This window comes from Rhipicephalus microplus, chromosome 10, assembly GCF_043290135.1.
Source record: "Rhipicephalus microplus isolate Deutch F79 chromosome 10, USDA_Rmic, whole genome shotgun sequence".
Classification (NCBI taxonomy): Eukaryota; Metazoa; Arthropoda; class Arachnida; order Ixodida; family Ixodidae; genus Rhipicephalus; species Rhipicephalus microplus.
In genome coordinates, this window is record NC_134709.1 from 77,641,022 (window position 1) to 77,655,675 (window position 14,654).

Here is a 14,654-nt window from a genome sequence, read left to right on the forward strand (position 1 = left end):
TGCCGCAAATGTGTCAAGCATAGACATGTACGGTATTTCTGCAGAAGTATTGTGGTCTGGGCCAAATGTGGTGGAAATCACAACGTAAATTCTTGTGACAATGCGACATCTCAGTTCCCTAAATGTAATGATAAGCACTTGGCAACGGACAAAAAATGTCCCAAGGTAAAGAAAAAATTGAAGGGCCTGAGAGAGAAAGCTTAAAAGATGGCATCACGAGAAGAGACGCTCAGCCGAAGTACCCGTCTAGTTGCTGCAAACGGCACAACTGATTGTTCCCCTGCACGAACAAAAAAGGTACAGAGAGAGTGAATCAAAGGGACAAAAGGAGGCGCGATTTCAGCACTTCTGCAAAATTGTGGACGGTGCTCTCACCAAAGCGGTACGACACACCATTCTCAAAGGTCACTCCTCAGAAAACGTCGGAACCAGCTTCTGCTAAGGGCACGTCTGCAGTAGAAAATGCTAAAAACAGAGCGTCATAAACGGCTTCAGCGAACGGTGACGCCCAACTTGTGACCATGCGTAAGATGCTTGCTGGCGTTGTCAGATCTCTCATAGCTGGTCGTCAAACGCCAGCATCATTAGCTGCACAACATCTTTTGGAGGCTTTCCTTCCAGTTCTCGACAGTCTTCCTAAAAGCAAAATAAACACCCGTCGAAAGCCCCGTCCCTATCTGCTGCATTGGAACGTCAGGTCTCTACGACCGTGCCATGCTGAATTCCTTCTTGGGCTCCTTGCAATGAACGATCCACCAAATGTTAGAGCTCTCCAAAGAACCAATGCAACAAATGACAAGCTCAGACTTCCGAGCTGTGTAGGCGCCCACAGCTATGCTCGATGCATGGTGCCGGCGTGTGGGTCTTTCCAGTGTACGGGCACCGCGCATCCGTGAAATGCTTCGAAAGCGTCATTGTGCATACGATCTGATGCACCTTCCGCTGTGATTGACGCAATCGACTTTTGCGACGCCGATATTGAATGTGTAGTACTTCCCGTGAGTATCAGGGAGACAACTACTGCTGTGGCGAGCATATATTTTCGGCCTACGCGAACTTTGGGCAACACATTACGGAAGTGCTTGCTACCTCGATGAGGCTCATCTTTCTACTGTGTGTAGATTTCAATGTTCATCATTCTCGTTGGTGTTGTCGCCTACAAGACAATCTGGAAGGGGATATCAACGAGCTTAATTTAAACATGATTTGCAGAGCCTTAATGACGGTCACCTACATATGTCGGCAGAGGAAAGGAGCAATCCATCATTGATCTTGCCATATCAAGGAGAGATACATGTCTTGCTTGGTCAACCTACACATGCCACTCTCAAGGTTCCAATACACCTCGACGGGACCCGCGCGTGCGCGCCAGCGTTCGCTTCGTCGCGTCATGCCGACGATGCCACGCACACACGCGCCGCGTTCTGTTACTTTGACTCAGGCACGGTTGAGCGCGGCCGACGTCCCTCCGTCACGAAGACAGACAGACGCAGTGTTAACTGGGTAACGTCGTCGGCGTCGCATTTCGCACTGGTAGCCACCGGACCACGCCGATGGATGCTGGTTACGCCTGGCATCAGAAAGCTCGCATTTTGCTTGCGTAGCGTCGCTGCGCCCAGCGTGCGCACGCGTCAACGTTACGTCGGAATATATTGGGGCCTTCATGAAGTGCTCGCCGCCGTTTCGCTTGCTTCACACATACCAAAATTGGTAGTATGAGAGGGGAATGGACTAAAAAGGTATCTGACTGGTGCAAACCTAATTAAGACGCGCGTGTCATGTAAGAATGAAAACATACCACGATCATGATGCACTCGCAGTCGTTCGGCTACCTCTAAATCTACCAATTTTGGTATCACGTGACGTGAGTTGACGAAGGTCAATAACACGTCGAAACATGATAATCATGATATGCGTGTCATGTGAAGCATGACTACATGCTACGTTCATAGCGTACTTGTGGTCGTTTCACTAGTTCCTCCTTTTAGCACATTTGTTATTACGTGACGTCATTGAACGACGAATGTAAACGACAGATCCAAACATGATAATCATGGCATGCAAGTCATGTAAAACTTGACGACATTCTACGCTCATAGCATGCTTGCCATCGTTTTACTTGCTCCACATTACCCAATTTGCTTTCATGACATGAATAGATGACGAAGGTAAATGACACATCTAAACATGATAATAATGACATGGAAGTCATGTATGGCATAACTTACCTCCGCCTCGTATCGTTGTACACATCAACGTTTCTTATTCGGGCTTCGGATATCATAGATTGTGCATATCACTTACGTAGTTTCTTGAAATTTTTTACTTGCAAGAATTGTAATAAATTTGGCTTTTTATACGTATTCGCCTCTGCGTTTTGTAGTAATTAGTTATAGTAATTATTTATCTCGCAAAGTCTGGTTAATCGATCTCTTTCTCTAAAGGTCTCCACCTCTACGTTCTCCTGGCCGATAGAATTGACTATTTGCTCAGCTCGATGAGTAAGACAGCGAGCTTTGCAGTTTGCTACCTCATTGAGCTAATTGCGGTATTACCGGTATTACCTGGAGCACTGAGAACGAGAGCAGGTTCCCACCGTTATTCTCTGCAGTGCGAAAATTTCTGTCGTAAACAAATACTTTGCAGGATTGTCACAGGTCCCGTTAATTCGGGAGGCGATCGCCTGGTTAATTCCAAGGGCCGAAGTATCGGCCCCCCGAACCGCACCACGAAAGCGTGGACAATTTAGAAGTGGTCCTACTTGGCGTGCCAGAGGACGCGCGCTGTGGTCCAAAGAACAAGTCAGAGCCGACAGTTGATAAACAAAACAAAATTTTATTCTCTGTTATGGCAGATCAAAACGATACACAAGTATACACACTCGATAATAGTGGAATACAATATGTCACCAATCAAACAATGTACTACACAGTACAATCAGCCACACTCGAAACAACGGACACAGACAACAATACGCACTACAATGCAGTCGCACGCATCGAGCAACCAAGAAACTTGAAGACTAAAGAGTTAGAAAACTTATTCAGTCCAAAGTTCTCGGAACAAAAGTCTGAATGATACACTTCCGAGAATCTCTCACTCAAAGTGCAGTGTTGTTGTCGCTCCGCTGCCTCTGAAGTTTCTCTTCCAGGAAACCTCGCGTGTTCAATTGACCGCTCTCCAGGCTTCAAACTTCTTCGCTGAAAACACGTCGGCTTCACACACGCAGCTGTTGCCACGCGTCTTCGCTCGATAGCGGTAGACACACACTCTTGCCTGTAGCTCGAGTCTTCACCCATCAGGTGGAAATCCTCTTCTTCTCCTCATTTGTCACGGAAGACAAAAGGCTTCGCCCACAAGGCGGAACACCCAACGCACTCTGGCGCGTCCTTTCTTCTTCTCCTATGGAGGCGCAAATGTTGTAGGCCCGTGTGCTCAGATTTGGGTGCACGTTAAAGAACCCCAGGTGGTCAAAATTTCCGGAGTCCTCCACTATGGCGTCTCTCATAATCATATGGTGGTTTTGGGACGTTGAACCCCAAATATCATCATCATCTTTTCTTCTTCTCCTGCTTTGTCACTAGGGACAAAACCTTCACTGACAGACGCGGCGGGATACCCTACGCACTCCGGCGCTAACTTCCTTCTTCTGATCTCCCATCTCGGATGCTCGATTAAATACCTTCCGCGCGAGATTCCAGAAAGTTCTCATCATTTCGTCGGCGCGATACGCTGCGAAGGCTGGGAAAAGGGTGAGACGGTACGAGAACCGTCCGCGAAAGATGACGCAACCTTGCACCACCACGCCCCTTTCCATCGAGAACTCTCTGAGGCTTGCTCGGCCGCCGACGCGAAGAGGTTCGTTGGCGAACCTACGCTTCCGAGGGGAGAGGGACACACGCCCGGGGAGTCTTTGGATGCTTGTTTTCTTTTTTTTGTCGTCGACCTCTCGGCGCTTCGTCGCGAGAATTAGGCGGCGCGCCCTTTTTAGAGCACTCGTTTTGTGACAAGGATATGTCTACGAGGCAGACCACCCGGTGGCCGCTACACAAGCTCAGAATGGGTACAGTAGTAATGCGAAAGGTAAATGCATATTTTATAATTGCCATTCGATAAGACTCGTAAAGGACGGCCAAAAAAGCAATTTTAGTTTGCGCAAGTACTCAGCACGGTGCCGTTGGTCCAGCTCCAGTGTGAATAAAAGTGTTTGCAAACCCGGTTAGAACACTAGGCTTTTGGCTGTCGGTAGATTTCACAATGACGTATCTTCCGAATATTGAATCAATAACCATTGCTTCTATCTTGTGATCTGCTGGTGCACATTGTTCGCTTTCTTGCAATTTTGCCTTGGAATGTTGACAATATATTTAATTTTTTCTTTTATTGCTTTACATGGCACCCCTGCAGTAAGATCTTTCTGTCCAGGCAGTTCGCTCGCCTTAATAGCACACCGATGTTGCCGGCATCTGTTCTTCATGTAACCTCAAAAATACCACAAACACTTAAGCAATTAAGACATTCCTAAAATTTTTGGGGACAACAGACTTTTGTAGGAGTCGCTTCAGATTTGTATATTGATGTCTTATAATACACAAAACTGTCGCTCTGGTGTGTGATTTTTGTGTTTGTATGTGCAGTCTTCCTTTTTTCCTCTCCCTTTATATTCTTCTGATTTCCCTGTCCCTTTCTCCTGTGCAAGGTAGCACGCACCGCCCGCAGGGGCGTTTGATGTGTAGCGACACCACAGACCCAAGCTAACGGGGGTTTTTCGACTCCCTCTCACGCCTCGCCGTGCGTGGCTATGCCGTGTCCAGGGAAAAAGAATTTCCTGGGGGTTGAGCCGACACCGGGTGATTGGACCTTTAAGGCCCCCCGGCAGAGGCAACACACCTCTTTGGCCCCGGCTTCACGTAGACAGAAATCGGTCGTCGCCTTTTCCTCTCTTTCTCACTCCCCTGATCTTCGTATTTTAATTTCTTTAAATCTTTGCTGCCATCTTCTCACTTCTGTTTACTTCTATCCTCCAGGCGGCAAGGGTTAACCTTGTCTAGTTACCCAACCATGGGTAGTTATATTCGGTTATAGCGGCGATGCATGGCTGGCGTCTTCAAGTGTTTACTATTTAACCTTGTAGCGTGCCATGGTTGGGCTCTGTGGTGGGTGATCACCATAGCTGCCTAATTTTAAACAATCTGTATGGCTAACTTTTCCCCCCTTTCCCTGATCGCCGCCCGAAAAGGTGGCGCACCGAAGACCCGTTCCTCCTTTCAAAACCAAAGCAGTCTTCCCCTAAGTTTCATGACATACATAGCCAGAAAAAAAACAAAACAGTTCGAGCAATCTCACCCTTCCTTCTCTCAAAAACACACACAGAAGCAATCGGCCCAGGATATCGTGTAACCAAGTTGAGAGGCGGCGACCCCCTTTTGTAGGTTCGCGACAAGCTGCAATATGACAATTTACCTAAACTGGTAGCATTTGGGGATGTCCCAATTTCCGCAGGCCCCACAGGTCCTTGAACACAGACCGCGGTGTCATCCCTGATGACGACCTTCTTGGATTATCAGAGAGTGAATTATTGGAAGGCTGGCAAGACCAGAATGCAGTGAAGGGTTAAAGAATAGTAATACGACGAGACAAAACTGAAACTCCAACGAAACATATAATTATCACCTTTGGTACTAGTGATTTACCCGATTCAATCAAAACCGGTTACCGCAAGCTTCCAGTCAGGCCCTACATACCAAATCCTCGTAGGTGTTTCAAATGTCAGCGCTTTGGACACGGATCGCGAAGCTGCAGAGGGCGCTCAACTTGAGCAAACTGTAGCTCCAACGAACACCCATCGAACAATAGTACTGCATCAGCCCGCTGTGAAAATCGCAAAGGAGACCATCCCACCTACTCGCGAACATGTCCATCTTGGAAAAAGGAAAAACAAATTCTTCAACTCAAAGTTAAATTCCATCTGTCTTTTCAAGAGGGGCGCCAGCGCTTCTGCCTCCATAACAAGCACTCTCCTTCTTTTGCATATGTGACGCGCCAGGGCGCCGCGCCCCATCTTTCAGCGTCTGCGAATGTCACATGGAGTGTGACTGTGGTCGCGGCATCTGCGCCCAAGGCTGGAGAAGCCTGTGCAGCTCCGCCTCCTGCAAAACAGGTTCAGCAGACTTCAGAGTCTGCAGGACCCTGGACCACTGCACCTGCAGTTGCGTTCGAAGCTTCTGTAAATGTGCCTGCTTATCAGGCACCATCCGCCACTTCGCAGCAGTGATGGATACAAGTCCCACTCCTCCGGCACCTCAGATGCCGAAGAATAGGCACAACTCTTTGGAGCGTGCCCAGAAAGAAAAACATCAAATTACGGGGCCCCAAAAGGCCCTGTAAAGTGAAGTGACACTTCTTGTTCACAGAACACCACATATTTTAAAAATGACACATATAATACAGTGAAACGTTAGAGGCCTATTGAGGAACCTTGACGATATCCAAGAACATTTACACAAACACACCCCAAAAGTGTTGTGTGTGCAAGAAACACATTTAAAATCACGACACACTAACTTTCTCCGAATTTACGCTATCTTTCTAAAGGACCGAGATCATGCTGTCGCCTCATCCGGTGCCGTTGCCATAATCGTTAATCAAGGAACAGCCTGTACACTTTTACCTCTTCAGACATCCCTGCAAGCAGCAGCTGTCCGAGCTGTCATCTTCACCAAATTGGTAATAATTTGCAGTATATACATACCGCGACACCATCAACTGACTAAACACGAGTTTCAGTCGCAGATAGCTGAACTTCCCGAACCGTATCTCGTCCTAGGGAACCTGATGCTCATAGTAGCCTATGGGTTGAGCCTCGCTGTGATGTGCGAGGTCACCTGATTGAACAGTTTCTTTTTTCTTCTGGTGTGTGCCTTCTTAATCGGAAAGAGCCAACATATTACAACATCGCTAACAATACGTACTCAGCCATAGACCTCAGTATAACATCCCTATCACTCCTACCTCGACTTAAATGGGAAGTCATTAATAATTCATACGGCAGTGAGCATTTTCCTATCGTTATCAGCACATCAATAACAAAAAGTTGTCCTGCACAGGTTCCCAAATGTCTCACCGACAAAGCCGATTGGGAACAGTATCAAAAAAATGGCTCTGATGATGATTGATATGTAGGGTTTAACGTCCCAAAACCCCCATATGATTATGAGAAACGCCGTAGTGGAGGGCTCCGGAAATTTCGACCACCTGGGGTTCTTTAACGTCCACCCAAATCTGAGCACACGGGCCTACACCATTTCCGCCTCCATCGGAAATGCAGCCGCCGCAGCCGGGATTCGAACCTGCGACCTGCGGGTCAGCAGCCGAGTACCTTAGCCACTAGACCACCGCGGCGGGGCAAAGAATGGCTCTCCCAATATGGACTGACATCGAGGGCTTAAGCGTAGAAGCAGCTGGGAGCTACCTGACAACATTTTTGATTGATGCTGCAACGAAATGTATACCACAAACATGTGGACTGTCATGCAAACGACGAGTCCCATGGTGAAATAATGAGTGCCATAATGCGCACAAACAACAAAATAAGCCATGGAAGTTGCTTAAAGACTCGCCTACAGACGAGAATCTTATAAACTTTAAGAAGATCAAGTCGCAAGGAAGAAGGGTGCGCCGACAGGCGAGAAGAGAAAGTTGGCATAAATTCTTATCAGGCATTATTTAATACACAGATAAGGCGAGAATCTGGAACATGGCTAGTAACGGAGCAGAACGACAAGTACACACACTTCCTCTAGTGAACACAGAAAGGGAGAGCTTGAAATACCAGGCGAACACTCTTAGGGCGCACTTCCACCAGGTCTCCAGCTCCTCACACTATAGTGAAGCGTTCCAACGATACAAAACCAGAATAGAAAAACAGAGATTAGAGCACAAACCCACAACACATCAGGCATACAATGGACATTTTTGTTTGGCTGAACTACAAGCCTCACTTACCTGCTGCAATAAATCTACCGCAGGCCCGGACCGTGTGGCATATGAAATGTTAAAACACCTGCCCACTGAAACCCAGAAAGCTCTCCTCTTTCTCAACATTGCGATATGGTCTTCCTGCAAGCTACCCTCAGCTTGGAAAGAAGCTATCGTTATCCCAATTTTAAAACAAGGCAAGGACCCAGCCTCAGTTTTCAGCTACAGGCCAATATCGGTAACCAGCTGTATTTGCAATGTCTTTGATAAAATGATTAACAGGCGCCTGATGCACTTCCTTGAAATTAATGGCCTACTTTACCCATACCAGTGTGGGTTTCGAGAGGCTCGGTCCACCACCGACCACCTTGTCCGTATCGAGGCACAAGTTCACGACGCTTTTCTTCATAAGCAGTTTTTTCTTTCTCTGTTCCTCAATATGGAAAAGGCATATGGCACTACATGGCGCTTTGGCATATTGCGAGACCTGTCACATTTAGGTGTGCGGAGTAGAATGCTGACAATTATCGGAAGCTACCTGTCCAACCGTGCATTCCGTGAGCGATTTGGCACATCTCGAGTATTTGTCTAAGAAACAGGAGTGCCACAAGGAGGTGTATTAAGCTTCACACTTTTCATAGTTAAATTGAATTCCTTGCACCTGTCTCTCCCACGTAATATTTTTTACTGCATATATGTCAATGATGTACAGATTGGTTACAAATCGTGCAGCATCTCAAAGTGCCAACGTCAAGTTCAACTACGGTTGAACAAGGTATCTCAATGGTCAAATGATAATGGTTTTATAGTCAACGCGCATAAGGGCACTTGTGTCTTGATCAGCCGAAAGAGGGGCATCCATCCTGACCCCGATATTCACCTGCATGTTCTGCCTCTGTCAGTGAAGACCGAGCACAAGTTTATTAGACACTAAACACCTTCATCCCACACATCAAGTATTTAAGGCACAGGTGCTTAAAAACAATGAACATTTTTGAAAGTGTTGTCACGCACTACATGGAGTAGTGACACGAAATGTCTAATGAATTTATATAAAAGCCTCGTACACACACGCCTAGATTACGGTGCTATAATCTATCAGTCGGCAACACCATCAGCCTTGAAGATTCTCGACCCCATCCACCATCTAGGCATTCGCCTCTCTACGGGTGCTTTCCGAACTAGCCCTGTCTAGAGCTTGTACGTGGATTCGAATGAAGGGTCGCTCCACCTACAAAGATGTTTCCTGTACTTTTTGTACTTTTTGAAGGTGTAGGCAGATAAGAAACACCCTTATTATTTCACAATTATAGATTTGTCTTGCTCTGGCTTGTTCGAGAACCATCCTTCGTTTAGGAAGCCCTACGCACTCCGTGTAAGGACCTGGCCGAAGAAACGGGTGTGCCTCTTCTTGAACACAGTTTCGAGGCTCCTGCAACATATCTGCCATCGTGGCAGTGGCAGCTTATAGACTGTGATATCTCTTTTGTTGAAATCGCAAAGCACGCACCACTTGCACACATACATACATATTCCCTAGAACTACAACATGAATACACATGTCCTGAGTTCTTTACCGATGCGTGAACGTCAAACACTTCTGTGTGATATGCAGCGGTAGGCCAATCCTTTTCCGAGGCCGGCATTTTTCATCCTGATGGAAGCATTTTCACTGGAGAAGCTTACGCAATATTGGCGGTCGTAAAACACACCAAACAGATAAATTAAAAAAGGCGGTAATATGCACAGATTCCCTAAGCATGGTCAAAGCCCTGAAAACTCCTAAAAAACACAAGAACACAAGAACCCCATGCTGGTGTCACTTTACTCACTTGTGTGCACACTGCATACATCAAAACAGCATGTCATCGTCTGCTGGGTTCCAGGGCACCATGAGATACAAGGGAACGTTTTGACCGACAATATGGCTGCTTCCGCCAACGACACTACTCCCAATGCATCAATAATACCGATCCCTGCACTTGACTTAAAACCTTTTCTAAAATGAAAGCTCAGGTTGTATTGGCAGAACACGTGAGATAAACACACAGATAATAAACTCCATGCTATTTAGCCGCATCTAGGTTATTGACCGCCACTATCAAAATCACGACACACAGCAGTAACACTAACAAGGCTTAGAACAGGACATACATACTCTACACACTCATTTCTTTTATCTACTGGCAATACGCCATATTGTGAGAGATGTGGAGAACCTTTTACGGTTCTCCATATTCTCGTCCAGTGCAATGAGCTAGATGCTCTATGAAAAAAGCATTTTTACTGCCCTACCGACAGCAGCTCCCACTACACTCTGGGATGCTCATCGGTAGGGATCCGCGTTTTAAACTTCAAACACTTTTCACGCTTTTTAAAAGATGTGCATAGCTTTCACCCGATAATTTGAGGTCATCCGTAGCACGACCTCTGTACCGTGGTCGTAGCTGCAGTGACTACATCGTCATCATGGTTTTATTATCATGACATTTCGCCTTCCACTTTCACTACACATATCTACCTCACGCCACTGTCATGATTTTATTACTTCCGTGTTTTAACCCGCGTCAGCGCGAGGAATTTTAAGGCCCCTTTACAGCCACGCATTGTGCATATCTCAAGTCAATTGAAATGGCGCTCTTTGGCTATCAATTGGCCGTTGCGCCATTAAAAACTACTCATCGTCGTCAAGGTAGCACACACTGGTTATGCCCAACTGCTTAACATTCCTGCTTTGCCTGTTTGGCTCTTTTTTAGCTTGCTTTTTTACCGTATTTAGATTAACGTCATAATACTATAAATAGCTTCTCCTATATTTCATTCGGCAGCATGTCGCCTCGCCTTTACTGCCACCTATACGCACTTATATAGAGCTGACCAAGAATATCCCACAACGTGCTTTATTTTCCAGAAATGATTGCCGCGATGAAAGCCTACAAGTCCAAGCTATGTTGAGATCTTTAGTGCCCGCGATGCTCACTATTTTCAACAGAACAGTGATTCAGTCATTCAATTGGACACTACAGGTTCTGGATCCTGACCTGGCAAGTCCTCTTGATGATTTAGGATTCTACCCTAAATATAGACGACCACAGAGAAACCCATCTCCAATACTTCTCGGTTAATGACTTGTTATCTCTTTCCTCCTTGCTTTCCGTATTTTTCCCTTTCCATTTGCAACCACGCAGGATAGTAAACTGGCTGCAACATCGGTAACCTCTTTGCTTTTTGTTTGCTTTTTTTGCTCTTGTCTGCTTAATTTCATTAAAAGTGTGTCCAACAAAGCTAAACTAGCCTTCGAATTTCACTTCTTTCTTTTACTCTAAGGCAATACAGTTTTATGAAAGCACTTTTGCACCATAGAAGCTTGAGTTTCTTTGGCGTAAGAAGGCGAGAATATGCAAGACACTATACAGTGACATGTTTTTAGCTGCTAATGTTTTTTTTAATATATATAATGCTACGGCGTCAATCGAGTAGGATTTTTGGCACTTTGATGTTGTTGACGCGTTAGCGTTGATGCTTGTGCCTGCTGTTCACAGCGTTGAACTGAATCTCACAGCGCTGAATTGGTCCCTTTTCTATTTATTATGCACCTCTCTGTAAAGTGTTTGCACATTAAAATATGTTTATTTCTTGCTAATGCTGAACACGTGCACAAAAAAGGAAGTGCTAACGTATATCAAGTTTGACACCATCTATAATACGTGCCCCCTCTCCCCCCATTGTCGACCACTTTACTCTCTAAATATTCAAAGTTAGATATTGCATTCATAAGTGACAAAGAACATTCAAGCGGAAGTCAAATTATAGCCTCCTCTGCTTCGAGGCTCCCAGACATGTCTTCAATACTCTGAAAATTCTCACTGTTTCGTTCAACGAATTCAAACGCTAACATTCTGAGCACAGGTTTACCAATTTGTGTGCACCATGTAGTAAGACGGTGTGCGGGAAAACAAATAAATCATAGTTTCCATTTTTAACGCTTTCATAAGATTTGCATGATTGACTTTCGTCCCTTTCAAGAAAGTGATTTAGGGTGTCCAGTGAAGCACGGAAACCTCTCCAAACGGGACGAATTATTAGGGCTCCAAAGCGCACGAGGAAGTGCACTACAGAAGAAAGTATCTAACACTACCAAATTCGTGCCAAACCGAGAGTTCCAGCTTTCATGGCTGAATTGTCACGAAGGTGCAGCCACAAAGGAAGCGCCGCCAACACTGTTCCTCCTCTCGTTTAGCTCGTGGTATGCTCGAGGTCGCTCTCACTGCGCGCCACAAAGTGCGAAACGCTGCATATTATCGACCAGGTTGGCCAGATCTCAGAAGGTGTATGCGCAGAAAGTGGACGAAGGCATTAGAAATTCAGATGAGATATGCTGCAGCGCAGCGCTGCCCCTTTTCACGGGTGGTTTCACGAAGTGTTTGACCCCGACGGTTGGCTTGAGACCTCTCGGGAGCCAAGGCAGAGATAGCGAAACTAGCGCAATTCTAGCTACGTGTCACCTGCAAACATCCGGTACTTTCAGTGTGCTCTAAAACATTTTTGTTTTTATTTTGTATATAAAGCAAATAAAGCGAATGCTGTTCTCAGTTGCACTGTTTCACCTGTATTTGCAAAAAGTGAAGTAACCTCTCCTGAAAATGACTGCTTCTTTTGGTGCTTAAAAATACCAGTCATGGGAAGAATTTTTTATGCACACTAAGAGAGAGAGGGAGAAAAAAAGAGAATAAAATGAGCGAAAGGCAGGCAGGTTAATCAGAAATTGGAGCATCCTGTTTGCTACCTTGCACTAAGGGAAGGGAGATTGAGGAATAAAGATGGCAAAGAAAGCGAAAGGCGAAATAGATGCGCGGAAGAGAAAAGACAAAAAAAGTGAGCTGGGATGCTATAGCCTATTCAATAGGCATTCAAAAGGCCACGCAAAAAGTTCAATAAGGCCTTTGCTGGGTTTCTCTACGAAGACTGATTATGTCGCCTTTCAAGCGCTGACTGTTCTGACAAGGGTCTGTCGTCAAGGCGAGCTAACGCAGCAGCTAGCTGCCGTCTTTGCACCAGGGCAGTGACAAAAAGCGTGCCCTATCGTTTCATCGCTAGCAGCATACTAATTTTTTTTTGAAGTCGACAAGGTGATTACTACACTAAAGCAGTATCAACAATAGGTGACCCTTATGTTTTCCGTAGCATAATTTTCGAGTGGATTAATTTGCTTGTTTGCAACGAGAAGAGAACCTCGCCAAAAAAATTATCTCTCGTTTTTTTTCATGATGCCTATGTTTTATTTTCTGCTGCAGATTTTACCAGGAATTTGTTATTTTGAGAAAACCATTTAGGGTACAATATATCCTAAAAATTCGTCCTTTTTTGGCTGCTTGTGTTGTCAATGTATCCACCTGAGGGGTGTCTCATGACAGGTGGAAGGAGAAAAAAAGCTAAAGTAGTCGCTTGCTATATAATACACAAACCAAACTTTTGAAAAACAAAGATAGGCTTGCGATAATTGTAATGAAGTATAAAAGACCATTCTGAGCTCTGGCTTCTTAAACAAATATCTTGAAAAGTGCTCTTCAGGGTGTCACATACATGCGCCTAAATTTAAATATAAATTTAAATTTAAAGCTAATGCTCCAGTGTGTATCGCGTACAGTTCAGGGAATCCTAAAACATTGACGAGAAGGTTCAGGACAACGGTGGCAGCCTGTCGGCTGGAGCCAAGCGTTATCAAATCTGACTACTTTCACTCATGATTTTAGAAAACAGATTGGGAATAAATGCAATGACGCGGTTTTCTTGAGAATATTGTATTACCAGTTTAATACTCCTCTCCTGCCGGCGATCCGCGTCAAAGTTTTTATCTGGCAAATCAGTGGATAGCTGTATTAGGAGTTACAAAAAACGAAATTGCCTTGACTCATTTGGACGAAGAGGATATTATCGGAGTGCCGGAGAATGAACAGGTCAAAAGAGAAAGTTACGCTGGGATATCTAATTGACAGAAATATTTATAGAGAGGCAATATTGCTTATTTATCAAATAATATTGAGCTTTTGCCAAGAAAGCAAAACACGAGGTTATTTTCGTAGCATTTTAGTTCATTAGCCAGACAATGCACCACGAGTGTACATTGATAACTTCACTAAACCTGGTAATGTCCGATCCACTGCTTACAATGAAGCAGGTTGGATATTTGTTTCTTTGCTGCACGTATACTGTTGTTGTATTACAAGTGTTTTAATGAACGAACTAAAACATCATTCAACAAAACCTTTCAGATATGGCGTCTCATGAGGTGCTCAACAATGGAATAACTATTGTTAACAATGGTAAATTGGAAAGGGCTGGTCAGGAAATTTGTGATCTCTGTGACTGTAAAAGGATGTATCATAAGGAAGACAACGCTTCGTTTTAGTCTTTGTGGCAGCGATCAACAAGTACTGCTGCGCAATCTGCTAATGACACATTTCTGAAGGCTAGATTGACTGTTATAATGCCAATAGTTAACTAAGTTTATTCAAACTGAAAGCACCTGAAACGTGTGCAAAAAGATGCCTAACTTGCTCTTTTACTTTACATTTGTTTTAGGTTGTAGGGGGGTCGGCTTTCAGCAACCATACTTTTAGAATATTTGTTCAGCCATGTGCCCAAATATTCTATTAACTTCGTCGCAGTATTTCTAA